Source organism: Nicotiana tabacum, chromosome 16 (genome assembly GCF_000715075.1).
Source record: "Nicotiana tabacum cultivar K326 chromosome 16, ASM71507v2, whole genome shotgun sequence".
NCBI lineage: Eukaryota > Viridiplantae > Streptophyta > Magnoliopsida > Solanales > Solanaceae > Nicotiana > Nicotiana tabacum.
In genome coordinates this window covers 105,748,046-105,760,391 of record NC_134095.1, presented here as the reverse complement: position 1 = coordinate 105,760,391, position 12,346 = coordinate 105,748,046, and positions in this window count along the sequence as shown.

Here is a 12,346-nt window from a genome sequence, read left to right as displayed (position 1 = left end):
ACCATGCCATCATGTTATTTCCCCACTTTGCCTATTTGAAGACTTTTTGTCACTTGTATTCTCTATCAAGTTTGAAGGAATTATGTATTCTTTCATGGCTAAGACACATTAGATTAAGCATACTGTTGAATGCCATATATAAACCAGAAGCAAAATAATACGTCCAAGAATGCTAGTGAAGATGCAACCAATTTTGCGATTCTAAAAGAGTACGATGCAACCTTTACGTATTTTCCCTACTCCAGGTATGTTAAGGCTATCCTTTCTTTCTTTTGGCATGATCCATACGATACGAACGAAACATACAAATGCATGAATTCCATAAATGACTCTACTCATAGAAGTATTAGAGATATCTATGTTCTTGAATTTTCATGTGTCATAATATTTTATCATCTGTTCATGAGTTTCAGAAAAATATAAAAGTTGAAAAGAGTTTACTTTATGATATTACTCAAAGACAAAATGGTCTTATGACCTTTCGAAAGATTTTATTAACGTACTTTTCATGCATTACATTCATGTACATTGACCCGTGACCAGATGACGTTATATACTTGTATATATGTATATATGTATGTATATATATGTATATGGGATATGAGAAAGGTTATGGCATTATATATGCACCACCACCTGATCAGCTGGTATACATTGATGAATTTGCCCATAGTGACCGATAAGATATGATGGGATGCCCTCCGAGGCTGATGATGTTATGAGACATCGACCTATGCACGACATGGCATTCATACGCATATGCATGATACTAAAATTAGTTCATGATTTACAAAGTTTTTCAGATTTATAGGTAGAGTCATTTACTCTATATTTCCTCGATGTCTGTTATGTGCTTATTTATGTACCTTACATACTCAGTACATCATTTGTACTAACGTACCTTTTGCCTAGGGACGTTGTGTTTCATGCCCGCAGGACCCGATAGATAGGTCGAGAGCCCTCCAAGTAGGCTATCAGTTCAACAGAAGATGTTGGTGCCCTCTACTTGCTTTGGAGTTGCTTGTTTGGTTAGTATGATTTAGACGTATATTGTTTGGTATGGCGGGACTCTGTCCCAACCATTATTACATTTATGTAGTCTTAGAGGCTTGTAGACATATGTCGTGTACGTGAAAGATTGTACGGCCTTGTCGGCCTATGTTTTGAGTTTAAAAAGGATTATGTTGGCCTATTAGGCCCGTATGTCACGTGTATATGGTGATTTAATAAGAAAGATACGTTATGTTGGTACTTGATTGAGTAAGGTACCAGGTGCCCGTCGCGGCCCATTGGTTTGGGTCATGACAAAAGTGGTATCAGAGCAGTTCTATCCTAGGGAGTCTACAAGCCGTGTCTAGTAGAGTCTTGTTTATGGGTGTGTCGTGCACCACACTTATAAGCAGGAGGCTACAAGGAATTTATGTCTGTCACTCTTTCTTCTTACTCTAGATCGTGTGGTAGAGCTCACTTATAAAAATTCAAGTCCCGAACTTCTATTCGTAAAAAGACGATGCCTACATTTAGAAAGACGATCGATAAGAGATATAGCTGTGGAATTGTTGATTTAGAGGAACTCGATTTTGCATCTTGCTTATGATAAGTAAATGTGAGGTCTTTAGCAATCATGGGTGTATTGAAAGGTGTAAGCTCCCTGATAAGGAGCCTTAAGGAAAGAATACCTATCCACATTTATGGTAAAAGACAACAAGAGATTAAGAAGATAAATACAAGTTTCAACAAGCAAAGGAAGCAAGATGAAGAGGGGTACGAGGCACCCAGTTATTGAAGATTATTAGTATTACAATTCCGACAGAAAAATATATGCATTGTGAGTTACCCTCAATAGTAACAGAGGTATGTATAATTGGACACACCCATCTCAGTTATACCATATTGGGGGCTAACATGTGTAGATTAAGAAGAGGATGGGATATCACGATTCGGATGGGGTCAGAGTGGCCCAAAATAGTGAATGTATTGTTTGCTTTAGTTGACATTTCTGAAGGATATTGCAAATGCGCTAATAGATCTCCTCGTGAGACACCTAGATGCTGCACCCTAAAATATTAAAGCTAGATATGAGCACTGGAAGCCTTGATGGAATAAATGTTACCTTAAGTGTGGCTCCCGCCCCTAGTAAAGAAAGAATGTTAGGCAACCGGAAGAGCCAAGGGATGGAGCAAGGGGAGCCAAAAGCAAAAGAATATTTTGTTCGAGTTATCAGAGTAAAACAATAGACATAGATAATTAGCGGGAGATAAGAAGAGAGTTAATGAAGCATTATGAGTAAGATGTGATACATGATGACAATGATAGATCAAAAGATGACAGTATTACAAAATCTATTGTCAAGTGAAGGAAGAGACGAGGGGTGACAGGCCTTAGGACAACAAAAGAGTATATTCCACACAGTCATGTCCTCATTTCGAGAAATAAGTTCGTAACTATAAAGTGATTACCAAAAGGAAAAGTTAGACCCCAGAGTAATAGAACAAGTATGGATTGGTGAACAAGATAAACTAAACATGAAGTAGGGACTGAGTGATTGATAACAGTCAGCATCATGAGAGTTTCAGATTTCATTCTGGGGATAATAGAATGGACAACAGAAGAAGATCCATGATGAATTCAGAGAATGGTCATTCAAGAAGACGCTTCCCTAAAGCAAGAAATGTTAGCAAAGTTAAGCTTAAGGGACTGTATGTACCAGTTACATTAAGTGTCACCCTTGCGAGCAAGGGAATTTGCCATCCTTGGTACAGAAGGATTGCCACAAGGCCAGTAAGGATCATTGATGTTGTGAAATGACGCCAAGGATGAAAAGGTAAAACATCTATAGGTAGATCCTCATGGCTTAAGCTCTTAGTACACCCCTAAAGGGGGGAATATGGAGTGATGTGTCATTAAGTCAGAATTAAGTGGTTCTAGTGACTATGAAATGGTAAAGGAAGAATGCGATAAATGAAAGAGGAATGAGATAGCACTTATCCAAATCTTACAGATACGCTACGATTCAAGAATATTGTGCAAGCACGACGTCAAGGAGAGAAAGTAAAGGTTCCTGCCCTAGCTATTATTAATAAATAAGGAGCCAGTGTGAGACGTAAGTTAAGACAAAGAAAATAACCCAAGAAAGATTACGAGGAATATTGATATGAGAATGGGCCAACGAGTAGGTAGTAATTGGTCAGGAAGATCCCAGTTATGGCTAAATAGGAGGTTATAGACGAGTCATCAGATCGTGTAACATAAACATGGTAGAACCCAACATGGAGAATTCAGCCTTGAAGAGTATCATTATAATACTAGAGATATATTCAAATAAGAGATGGGGTAGTTAAAGGTACCGTATAAGTGTTACGGGGATAAAAGAAAGTGCCACTGGAAAGGCTGTCAAAATATCAGTTCTACAGCAACCCTACAAGAACAAGGGCATGGAAATAAGTAACTACGAATACGTATAGGAAAGGAAGGACATCAGAAGGTCTGTCAAGTACACAATGCAATAGGCTCACATCTTTACGAGGGTCAAGGGTTCTCCCTAATTACTACAATGAAAGACTAGCTGAGAAAATATGGAAGAAGGCTTCAACTTAAGCACAACAACCTAAAGAGGAAATGGTCGTGTAACAACAGTCTCACAACAACATTATAGAACTCCAAAGGAAAGTGGTACCTACCGTGACTAATGAACATGAAGTAAAATTAAAAGTAATTTTCGAGATCATATGAGTTGCACGAAAGCTCTGGCATGTATGGGCACTAAGATGAGCTAAGTATGGACGCAACAAGGGGGCAGGAGGACCAGGAAAAGTAATAGCTTACGTTGAATGAAAGCTACGATGGAACAAAAGAATTATTTGATCAATGATATAGAGTTAGTACGTTATGGATACACTCAAGATTTTGGAGCATTATCCAGGTAGCATATTTGTTGACAATAATACATCCATAGAAGACCCCGGTATAAGTTAAAAGAAAGAATTGAGCCTAGGGCATAGACAAAGGATTGAATTGTTAGAAGATTATATTATGGATATCCCATAACACCCATGAAAGGCTAAGGTAATAACTGATACCATTAGCCATAGATAGGAAGATAGCTTAAGCCTACATAAAGGTTGATCAGAAGGAAGATGAAACTAAAGAATTACATTACCCAAGTAAATCAGGAGTCTGATTATTGGACCTAGAAAAATTATAGAAGTTGTGCTTGAGAACATGATAGAATCACTCTTAATATCAGATGTTCAAAAGAAATAACACAACAACCATAATCTATAATGGCTCTACAAGGAAGATAGTTAGAAGAAGTACCAACCTCATAAGAAGTCAGTACAAAGATCCCACCGGATTGTGTATGTACCAAAGGTGCAAGTATTATAATAGAGCTTCAAGTTATGGACGTGAATTACACCTAGGTGGAAAGGAGGTCAGGAAAGAGATAGAAGATACGATGCAAGATTTTAAGGTAAGTAAGGCAAAGGTGAACAACGTACGAGATATCAAAGGCAGAAGATTGTGAATAGTCCATACTTTAGATAAAAGACTATAAGCATGGGGATCCAGTAACCAATAATGATAGCGGCATCGTTGGTAGCATGTCTTCCAGCCTATGGTTTCTAAGTACCGAGAGATCTAGTTAAAAGAATAGAGAAAATTTGGAGACGATGTGATGTCTCGCTCGACGTTCCAGAATAACATAAGGAAATATATGGTGCAAGCAAGCCGAAGGGAAGTTTATAAATGGATATGTATAAATAGCAAGCTAAAGTATGGTAGAGTGACAATGTTTTAAGGAAACATGAGTAAGGATGAGGAAAGGCAAGTGAAAAGGTCATGAGAATGTATAAGTCTTTAGGATTAAGCCCCTGAAAACAAGAAGAGCAGACAGTTTCTCTATGTTATACAAAGCTCAATATAGCCTTAATGAACTCAAAGGAGTCTAAGATTAATAACATTTAGAAGGAATGGAATACTGACCTGGTAATAAAATGAGGGTATAATTGTGACAGATAAAGGATGACGTTTGGGCCTTCGTTTGAATAATGATTTGAAAAAAAGAAGAAAAGGAGAAAAGATTTTGCTGGCGACACGAAAGTAGGATTCCCCCATAAGGTGAATCACATTGAGACACTATAAAATACGATTATGGGAATCACTTCAAATATTCCTTGATGTAACGTAAGCCCTAGGGGCAAAGTATTACGTAAGAAGTTTCAAGTTATCAGTGGTATGTTGTAGATAAATATTGAGGTGAATCAACAATGGATGCGCAAAAGTCACAAAGTATGAGATGAGATTAGGCCGTCATTCTAAAGATGAGCAGTAATGATGAAGCATTAGAGGACTTAAATTTATATATATGGAATAAGCAACGAGAGTAAGATGGGATTTGGTAGCAGACCTCAACAACAATAAGTTAAAGTAAGAGTTATGGCAGTAAATTCATACGGATGGCTAAATAGACCTATGCGATGAGATATAGCAATATTCATGAATTCAACAAAGTACCGAGCGAAGGACTTCAGTATACTCATATATGCCCAAATGGACATCTTATCAAGCTCTACATATGAAGCCTAGAGATTGGGCATACTTACAAGGTCAAAATCGTACAGGCTGCATAATGAAAGGTAGCAATAGTTACGAGATTAGAAGGATTCCGACTGAGAGTTGTGATGTGAGAAGGAGGCCTAAGGGGGGAATGCCCTGGACTTTGGACTTATTCACAAAAAAATCGCCTAGTTGGCAAGGGAAATTCTAAAGTATTCGAAAGATATAAGTTATGAAAATGATAAGTGCATCAGTCAACATTCGAGGATGAATGTTCCAAAGGGGGAATAATGTTACGCCTAGTAGTATTATGTCAATGTTATGTCTGTAGTAATATATTACGATGATGTTACCCTCTGCAGTAATATATTACGATGATGTTACGTCCTGCAGTATTACATTACGATGATGTTACGCTTCGCAGTATTAAGTTACGACAGTATTGCACCCAGCAGTATTACATTGCGGTGATGTTACGCTTTGTAGTATTAAGTTACGATAGTGTTGCACCCAACAGTATTACATTACGGTGATGTTACGCTTCGTAGTATTAAGTTACGACGATGTTGCACCCTGTAGTATTGTATGTTGAATTTGTCGTAAGGTAATTGACATCAGTCCAAGTAAAAGATTATTTGGAGATTATAAGGATTATGCTATTTCACAAGTGATTAGTAAATGTGAAAGGGGGAGCAAGTCAAAGTAAACGAATTTTCGTCCAAGTTTGGCATGCTGGGATAAAATACGGCTCGAGCTAAAATACTCGGTATTTATGGACTAGTACCATACAAGGTACCTCATGACCATAATAGTAAGGTGTATAAGATATGTGAACAGTGAGTACTATTTCAAGTAAGTGAGAATAATTCTCAATTTTGCGGGTAATTGATTAATTACCGGGCAACAGGACATTACCCAGTTAACTAATAAGTGGATAAATATTTAAGTAAAATTTATTGGATAATTATGAGGAGACAACTATACATGTGGGGATATATAAAGGAAATAAACTTCCAACTAATCAAGCCTAAAGGAGGAGGTGGCACACAATAAATTAAACATGGATTTGTTGGACCAACTATTGTAAATAAATGCATTTTCCAATAATGGAAGATTGTATGCATGAATTTATGCATCTGAAGGACTCCACCAATGTGAATGATTCAGCCAAATCAAATTTAGAAGCTTGCAATCAAAAACCAAATCCATAACAATAACAAAAACCTTCTGGTACACCAGATCCAAGGGGAATGGGAAACACGGGATTTAAAACTCATACCGTATCAGCAATGTCTGCATGATCTTTGTCAGCGGTTTCGATCAGTAGAGTTCAGGCATATTCCAAGGATCCAAAAATTGGTTGTCGATGCTTTGGCTACTCTGGTGTCAATGTTACATCACCCAGATAAGGCTTACGTTGACCCTTTGCATATTCAGGTCTATGATCAGCATGCTTACTGTAATATGGTAGAAGAAGAACTTGATGGAGAGCCTTGATTTTATGATATCAAGGAATATATCAGGATGGGAGTTTATCCGGTACAAGCCACTGGTGATCAAAAGAGAACAATTCGGCGGTTGGCGAGCGGATTTTTCTTCAGCAAAGGGGTTTTGTACAAAAGGACTCCGGATCTTGGATTGTTGAGATGCATAGATGCTAGATAGGCCACAACTATCATGAACGAAGTGCATTCTGGAGTCTGTGGACCGCATATGAGTGGGTACGTATTGGCAAAGAAGATCCTCTGAGCAGGTTATTATTGGCTCACTATGGAGCGAGATTGTATCAGTTTCGTGCGCAAATGTCATCGGTGCCAAGTGCATGGGGATTTGATTCATTCTCCACCATCTGAATTGCACACAATGTCTGCACCATGGCCTTTTGTTGCGTGGGCCATGGGTGTCATTGGACAAATTGAGCCAGCAGCGTCCAATGGGCATATGTTTATTCTGGTGGCCATTGATTATTTCACCAAGTGGGTTGAAGCTAAAACTTTTAAGTTCGTGACCGAGAAAGCAGTGGTCAATTTTGTGCACTCAAATATAATTTGCCGGTTTGGGATCCCGAAGGTAATCATCACAGATAATGGTGCTAATCTCAACAGTCATTTGATGAAAGAGGTTTGTCAACAGTTTAAGATTACACATCGCAATTCCACCCCATATCGCCCCAAGGTGAATGGAGCAGTCGAGGCAGCCAACAAGAACATAAAGAAGATACTTTGGAAAATGGTGGAGGGTTCTAGACAGTGGTATGAAAAGCTGCCTTTTGCATTGCTGGGTTATCGCACTGCTGTTCGTACTTCAGTAGGGGCAACTCCTTATTTGTTGGTATATGGCACTGAGGCGCTGATACCTGCAGAAGTTGAAATCCCGTCTCTTCGGATTGTCGTTGAGGCCGAAATTGATGACGATGAATGGGTCAAAATTCGCTTGGAATAGTTGAGTTTAATTGATGAGAAGAGATTGGTAGCAATTTGTCATGGTCAGTTGTATCAACAGAGAATGGCAAGAGCATATAACAAGAAGATGCGTCCACAGAAGTTTGAAGTGGGTCAGTTAGTATTAAAGCGTATCCTTCCTCATCAGGCTGAAGCAAAAGGCAAGTTCGCCCCAAATTGGCAGGGGCCGTTCATCGTGACGAGAGTGTTGTCCCATGGTGCTTTGTATTTAACAGACATAGAAGGCAAATGTGTAGAAATGGCCATCAATTCCGATGCGGTCAAGAGATATTATGTATGATTTCTTTGTTTAAATTGTATTTGTTTGTACTTGGCATGTTTTAAAGATTGGAATGACGAAGGCATTTTGTTCTGCTATCTAAACACTTTATCCTTTGTTCTCCCTTTGAGCCTTGTTTATTTCTTGTCATACCCCTCTTTGGAATCAGTAGCAAAGATCAGAAACACAAGTGTGAAAGATAAATAAAGGAAAAGAGAGAAAATAGAAGAATGAAAAGAGAAAGAAAAGAAGAAAAGAAAAAAGAAACAAAGAGAAAAAAAGAAGAAAAAAAAGAAAAGAAAAACAAGAAGAAAAGAAGATAACAAAACAACAAGAAGAGAAAAAGAAAGTGAAAAGAGAAAGAAAAGAAAGAGAAAATCACAACAGCAAAGCAACGTCTATGTCATGAACTACGTTCAACCTGATTCCTTTTAAAGGATATATAGGCAGCCTCACGGTTCGGCCCCATCAAAATAAAATCCCTAAAGTCCCCAAGCAAAGAAACTGGGGCAGAAGTTGTGGGTTTGGCAAGAAATCTGATTCTAAAAGTTGTAATTTTGAACCCATTTGAATTGTTTTGAGCCTTTGGCACCCTTTCTTTCTAACCCTATCCAAAAGCCCACATTATGGTGCAAAGAAAGACCTTCCGATCAGTCTTTGAGAAATGCCAAGTCAAGCAAGTGGAGGTGATTCATATCAGGGGCAACACTTTGGTCCAAGCGGGGGAAAATAGTGAAAATGAGAGAGTCTTATTGGTGAAGACCCTCACGGGCACCATAAGACGACATGAGCTGAGAGAAATCAAAAATGAGAAAGTTTTATTGGTGAAAACCTTCACGGGCACCATAAGACAAAAGTGAGTTGAGAGATGAACAAATGAGAGAGGCTTGTTGGTGAAAACCCTTCAGGGCACTGCAGGCCGAACAAGGTCAAGATTTTGGCGAAGAAGTCATGTTATGGAAACTCCGGGGTAACAAAGTAAGGCAACTGAAAGTTGATTGGTTGGACAGATTGGGCCGATTAATCCGAAATGCATGTCATGATCATTGGTACCAGCTGTTCCACTCAGATAAGTCTCTTTCCTTTTTCTTTTTTAGCAAGTCATCCAATTTTGGATTTTCTTTATCCTTAACTTTCAAAGTCATTGCATTTCATTTCTTTTGGGTTTTATTTCTCTAAGATGTTCCAATGTCATTCTTGGTCAAGCAAAATAAGAAAGATTTCAAAGCTTACTACCAACTTCAAAAATTGCAAAGCACAGTGTGGCCAAAACATACCAAAGATAGCATGATGTAAAGTGGGACAAAATGCCAGCAAAAAATCCTCTGATGAAATGATTTAGTAATTTCATGGGAGATGTAGAGGTTCAGTAAAAGAGGTTAGAGGTGTAAAACAACAGTTCAGGTATAGAACACTCGGGTCATCCGAGGTCATGTGGGTTGAAAGATAGTCAGAAAGTGAAGAGGTTCAGAGCCAGTTCGGGGAAGCCAGTCAAAACAAAGCACGACAGCGGGGAGACTTTTAGCAAGAATGACACAAACTAACCACCACATTTTAAACTGACAAGATTTTTCTTTGATTGAAACTAGGGCAGAAAGTTTCCAATTGTTCGGGGAAACCCTCCATAGGGAAAAACAAGCACATACAGGTTTGATTTTGATTTTCAGGATCCTCCTGGAAAATGAGACCTAGTTTAAAAATCGAAACAATCATAAGTAACAAAATCTAGCATAAATGTGCCCCAAGGAATATAAGCTGGTTTCAAAGTGTGCATGTTTAAGATAGGATTCAATTAAGAGTTTTCAGGACCCTCCTGAATAATGAGACCTAGATTTAAGATTCCCATTAGATAACAAGATTTGACGTAAGTTCTGTTCTAGGGTAGTATAATTCAGCCTTAAAAATTGTCACTCTTAGGATAAAACTTGATTTTCAGGACCCTCCTGGATAATGGGATGTAGCTTTAATACTTTCTTAGATAACAAGATGTAGCGAAAGTAATACCTTTAGGAGATATAATTTAGATTTAAAACGTTCATTTAATTAGGAGCTGTCAGGACCCTCCTAGATAACGGGATCTAGCTTTCAAATTCTTAGTAATATTTGGTAATATGATTCAGTATAAAACTCACATATGTGCCCAGCTACAAAACTGGGGCAGAAAATTTTCTTTATTTTGTCTATTTTTGTTGAAGTCAGCAGCCCACCTGGTGAGCACGGGAATATAATTTAAGTTCAGCAGTCAGGCGCCCACCTGGAGAGCACGTGAATACAATTCAAGTTCAGCAGTCAGGCGCCCACCTGGAGAGCACGGGAATACAATTCAAGTTCAGCAGTCAGGTGCCCACCTGGAGAGCACGAGAATACAATTCAAGTTCAGCAGTCAGGCGCCCACCTTGGAGAGCACGGGAATACAATTCAAGTTCAGCAGTCAGGCGCCCACCTGGAGAGCATGGGAATACAATTCAAGTTCAGCAATCAGGCGCCCACCTGAAGAGCACGGGCAAAGCATGGGAATACAATTCAAGTTCAGCAATTAGGCACCCACCTGGAGAGCACGAGAATACATTTCAAGTTCAGCAGTCAGGTGCCCACCTGGAGAGCATGGGAACACAGTTCAAGTTCAGCAGTCAGGCACCCACCTGGAAAGCACAGGAACACAATTCAAGTTCAGCAATCAGGCGCCCACCTGGAGAGCATGGGAATACAATTCAAATTCAGCAGTGAGGCGCCCACCTGAAGAGCACGAGAATACAATTCAAGTTCAGCAGTCAGGCGCTCACCTGGAGAGCATGGGAATACATTTCAAGTTCAGCAATCAGGCGCCCACCTAGAGTGCACGAGAATACATTTCAAGTTCAGCAATCAGGCGCCCACCTGGAGAGCACGGGAATACAATTCAAGTTCAACAGTCAGGCGCCCACCTGGAGAGCACGGGAATATAATTCAAGTTCAACAGTCAGGCATCCACCCGGAGAAAGGGAAAACATCTCAGATTACAATTTAAGTCGGCAACAAAGGGATTTCACCAGGAGAATACAAGTCAACAAGGCAATAATAACCACAAGAGCAAGTTTGAAGATATAGATAGGATTTTTATAATGCATAGATCATAGTCTAGTCTAGTTTTTTTTATTTTGACATAGTTTAATAAGAGGTTCAGTAAGCAGTAGCAGCAGCAGCAGTAGTGAAATCACAGATCATGGTAGTCCCAGCTACCAAAACTTCCCGAACTACACTAACCTGATTCCTTTATAGCCAAGGATATGTAGGCAACCTCGGAAGTAGGGTGCGGTCAAATCTTTCAAAAATGCTTCCTACGGAGTATTCAAACAGGCAAAAATCGCTCGTATATGCTCACTTTATCTTTGCACGAAAACTCTTCGTGTTTCCGAGCAATGAGGGGAAGCTGTGAGCACGTGATTTTTGCCCTATATGAATTACTCCCATAAATTCAAAACAAAATAATTTTTCCATTGTTTGCAATTTTTGTTAGATTTTTCATAGGATTTTCTGTCAATTGTTTGCATTTTTCTGTGCACATTTATTTTATTTAATTAATGAAAAATACAAAAAATGTGTGTGTTTGCATTTAGGATTTAATTTAACATTTTAGGATTAATTAAGTAATTAAGTTATTTTATAAAAAGAGGAAAATCACAAAAAATAGTTATTTTGCACCTTTTAATTTTAATTTTGATTTTGAGTAGTTTTTCTTTAGTTTATTAATTGTGGTAATTATTTAGGATTAGTTAGTATTTTTGATAAGTTAATTTGGTTTTATAACTCAATTTAGGATTTTAGTTTTAATTTTTTTGGAAAAAAGAAGAAAAGAAAAAAGAATTAATTTTGAAAAAAAAAAGAAAAAGGAATTAGAGAGATAGGCCTTTGGGCCGAAATTTCCCAGCCCAAACCAATTTTCCCCTCCAATACCTATCTAAATCCAGCCCAAACCCGCACCTACCCGGTCTGCCCCCACTCAAGACCAAACGACCACGTTTTGATGACCTTGAATCTGAGCCGTTGATCTCCCCTTAATCGAACAGCTCAGAACTGCATCCCCTGCCGT